Genomic DNA, 4,693 nt, shown 5'->3' with positions numbered 1-4,693 from the left:
GGAGGGGTGCCCGTGGAGGGGTGGTTGAACAGGACCCTGTGGTGTGGAGGGCTGGATGAATAGTAGACGGTGGAGGGGTGCCCGTCAAGGGGAGGTTGAACAGGACCCCGTGGTGTGGGGGCTGGATGAACAGTAGACGGTGGAGGGGTGCCCGTGGAGGGGTGGTTGAACAGTAGCCGGTGGAGTAGCGCACGGTGGAGGCTAGATGAACAGGAGCCCATGGAGGCTGGAGGAGGTCGACGGTAGCCCGTGGAGGCTGGAGGAGGTCGGCGGTGGAGATGAACAGTATCCCGTGGAGTCCCGTTTTGCGGTATGCCACACCCCTCCCGATGAACATGACCCCCATTTCGACCGTAGCGCTCTAACACAAGTCCGTTTCGTCTGTTTTGCGGTACGCCACACCCCTCCCGATCAACAGGACCCCCGTTTCGACCTTAGGAGGTTCGTTTCCTCCGTTTTGCGGTACACCACACCCCTCCCGATCAACAAGACCCCCGTTTCGACCGTAGGAGGTCCATTTCCTCCGTTTTGTGGTACGCCAGACCCCTCCCGATCAACAGGACCCTGTTTCGAATGTAGGAGGTCCGTTTCCTCCGTTCCGAGGTACGCCAGGCCTCGTTTCCATCACCTATTCCGTCCAAGCCCTCCCGATGAACATGACCACACATTCCGTTCCGACCCATCTGGTTGGCTCCCACGCGTTCCGTTGCCTCCCGATGAACACGACGCATTCCGTTGCCTCCCCATGAACACGACGCATTTTGTTGCCTCCCCATGAACACGATGCATTCCGTTGCCTCCCCATGAACACGAGCCCTGGCCGTACATATGCGCGAGTAGGCGTTCGAGACCCTGCCCGTATGTACGTATGTGGCCATATTTTCTTTCTTGCACCCTGGCCACTGTACGTACATGTACATGCTATGTGCGCGCCTCTACTACGACACGTGCGCGCCTCTACATCCACCAGTATATATGTACGTACACGTTCGCGACCAGAATGACAACGCTACGTACGCTTCGACTAGGTGGGTCCCGACTGTCAGGCACTTCCTTGCCTACGAAGATGTAGCTGGTGGGTCCCAGCAGTCAGGGGGGCGAATTGTTTTTTTTGCCCGAACGCACTTCCTTGCGTGCGAAGATGTAGCTAGTGGGTCCCAGCAGTCAGGGGGGCGAATCATTTTTTTGCCCAGACGCACTTCCTTGCATGCGAAAGTGTAGCTGGTGGGTCCCAACAGTCAGGGGGGAAATGTTTTTTCGTGAAATACGGTGGCCCGTCCGATGGGTTCTTGCTGTCATGTGAAGGAATCATTATTTTCCACGTAATAAGGAGGCACTTCCTTGCTGCGGCCGTGGACCCAGCTGTCAGCCTCTCCACGTACAGTCCACGTCCGATGGAAGTCGTTCCTTGACCACGTTGACCACGCCGCGTCGAGAGAACCAGGGTGGTGGACGACGGCGAGGCCTAGGAAGGGGACGACGCGGAGCCGGTGAAGACGTACCAGTGGATGCCCACGTGGAGAGGAGCATGAGGGTTCACTCGTTCCGCTGCGGTGTGAGGCTGCTGTCGCCGCAGGGCCTGGCCAGCGGTGGGAATAGTAGGGGGCGGTGAGGCCTCCGCGGCAGCACAACCGGCCACGGGAGGCAGGAGCAGGCGACACGACCGGCGCTGCTTTGGGCGATTGGAGCAAGAAGACCAGAGGTTGAAGAAGCACTACGGCCGTTGGATGGACATCGTACGGTCACTGGAGCTAGAATCGTTCATATTGACTAAGTTGACAAAGCCCTCCGTCCCCGTCAACTTAGTAGGCCCACAAGTCAGCCTCCCACCAAGGTGGGTCCCAGATAGCAGGGGGGGTATTCATTTTTTGTGCGTAATAAGGAGGCACTTCCGGTGGGTCCGAGCTAACAGCGGGGGGAACGTTTTTTTCGTGAAATACGGTGGCCCGTCCGGTGGGTCCCAGCAGTCAGGGGGAAATGTTTTTTTCGCAAAATAAGGTGGCCCGTCTGGTGGGTGCCTGCTGTCAGGTGGAGGAATAATTATTTTGCGTGTAATAAGGAGGCACTTCCTTGCGGCCGCCATGGACCCAGCTGTCAGCCTCTCCACGTATAGTACTCTTCCGATGGAAGTCGGTCGTTGACCATGTTGACCACGCCGCACCGAGAGCACCAGGGCGGTGGACGACGGCGAGGCCTAGGAAGGGGATGAGGCGGAGCCAGGGAAGACGCATCAGTGGAAGCCCGCGCGGAGAGGAGTACGAGGGTTCCCTGGTTCGGCTGCGGTGTGAGGCTACCATCGCCGCAGAATAACAGGGGGTGTGGGTGAGTAGAGGGATGGCCTGGCCAGAGGTGGGAGTAGTATGGGGGCGGTGAGACCTCCGCGGCAGCACAACCGGCCATGGGAGGCAGGAGCAGGCGGCACGACCGGCGCTGCTTTGGGCGGCTGGACCAAGAAGACCAGAGGTTAAAGAAGCACTACGGCCATTGGATGGACATCGTACGGTCACTGAAGCTAGAATCATTTATTATTAACTAAGTTGACAAAGCCCTTGGTACGCTCCAACTTAGTAGGCCCACAGGTCAGCCTTCGAAACGGTGCGCCCCAGATGTCAGGGGGAGGAACCATTTTTTGGGTGGCGAAGCTAAGAATATCCGAGATTGAAGAAGTAGCACGACATCCGTTGGATAGACATCCAACGGCCACTGCTGCTAGAACCGTGTGTTGACTATAATAAGTTGACAAAGCCTTGCATACGCGTCAACTTATTTTTTTAGGGGACACGTCACTTAGTAGGCCCACAAGTGTGTGGCAGAGAACTTATAGCCCATTTGCATTTTGTAAGAATGTACAACCCATTTTTGAATTCTAATGGAATTTACAACAACCCATTTACAGTTTGTTAAAAGTACATCCCATTTTCTAGCTAGGACAACGATTAATAATTTCAACCAACCGTTGAAGACATAATTCAATAAAATTTCCCACATTTTGATGGGATCCGAAATATTTTTATCCCGAAATTTCTAGTCAGATTAAATATAAATTTGTATTACGTAAAAATCCAACGAAACATTGCGCTCGCAACAATGAAAATTTAAGATTTTCAAAATCCATAAATAATATTTTATAAACTAATTTCGTGTTTGGTGCATTTTTTATAGTTACTGCCCAGTTTTTATAATTACATCTCATTTATTATTTTTTAAAGCCCATTTTCCTATTAAGCCTAATGCATCCCTCCTAGGAAAGATTTGCAGTCCAGCGGGGCGGAGAATAACAAGTTGACCTTGCCTGGGTATTCCTCAAAAAGACGTATAGCTGGGCTAGCCATTTTCATGTTGAAAAAATTAGTATCTGGGCTAGATATCTGGCCTGGGCTAGACGGGCCATAACCCGCCCAGTTAATGCCCTACTCTCCTCTGAACAACAACGAAATCATCGCCAAGAAAAACTCTGCAGTGCTCACGCCTCAAAAACACAAATACTGCTCGAGCTACTTGGTCCCAACTGTCAGCCGCACCTTGTGCAATTCTCTCGTTTATATTGACTACATATGTTAACAATGGTGTGGGACCGTGATGTCAGGAAACCAGGAGAAAGCAAAAAAAATATAGTTGTACATAATAAGGAGGCACTTGCATACGTACGGCTATGGCCCTAATGGGTCCCTAGTGTCATCCAGTCAAAATAAATTCATCTCCTGAATCCTCATGTTCGTTGACAATGTTAATAATGCTCGGCGCCACGGCGAGCACAACAACTCGAAGGACAACGGAGAGGGCCTCGCGGGCCCTACGGATGGTCTGATACAGCGCCCGCTGCTCATTCAGGAAGCCAGGATCATCGGACACCTATGAGCACCTTCGAGAAACTGAGACGGCATGAAACGGTAAGGCCGCGCTTGGGAGCTCTGGTTTATTTCAAACCTATATTAACATACACAATTGTAATTTACTCGTCATCAGAAACAATGTGTAAAATACAGGCGTAATGAAACCGAGGGCCCGAGGTCTGTAAGTAAAACCGGTGGGTTACGTGTGTAATTTGAGAGACTAGTGTATATTTTACGAGCACTGCTATATGGACGACATTACCAGACGATACATGCACGACGTGCGTATCATGCCATCCATAGGCAAGGCTGAAACAGCAGCTAACGACTGGATTAGCAATCGTCCGAGTGTCATTCAGCGTATTTATCATGTGTGAAGTACTTCAGATATTTAACAAGTCGAAATCGACCAACATAGCGCCTTCGCCTGAGACCATCTGCTTTAATTTACAAGCGTCAGTTTTACAAGCGGTTTTGGTTGGAAAACGACAATCCAATCATGGCCTAATATCATGAGTTGGTCGGAAGATCATATGGTTTCACGTCTAACCTACCCGACTTGTCGTATAGGCTATGAATGAAACATCAGACGATGAACTTCTTAAGCACAGAAACAACAGAAGAGGATGATCTTCTTAACAAGCAAATCACTGGCATTAGATCGACATGAAAAACAATATGAAGCATTATTCTTAGGAGGCACGGTGAACAGCTCGTGATGCCGCATGCCACAACATTCCAAGCTCAACTTTGCAATCAAACTCAAGTCCTGGCATTACATAGACAATATTCAGAACAAACTCTTAACACAGGAATATCTCAGCAGAGTAACTATTTACTTCTAAGCTGAACACAGGAAT

Source organism: Triticum dicoccoides, chromosome 1B (assembly GCF_002162155.2).
Source record: "Triticum dicoccoides isolate Atlit2015 ecotype Zavitan chromosome 1B, WEW_v2.0, whole genome shotgun sequence".
Classification (NCBI taxonomy): Eukaryota; Viridiplantae; Streptophyta; class Magnoliopsida; order Poales; family Poaceae; genus Triticum; species Triticum dicoccoides.
The sequence above is the reverse complement of the archived record's forward strand: the minus strand, read 5'-3'. Positions refer to the sequence as shown.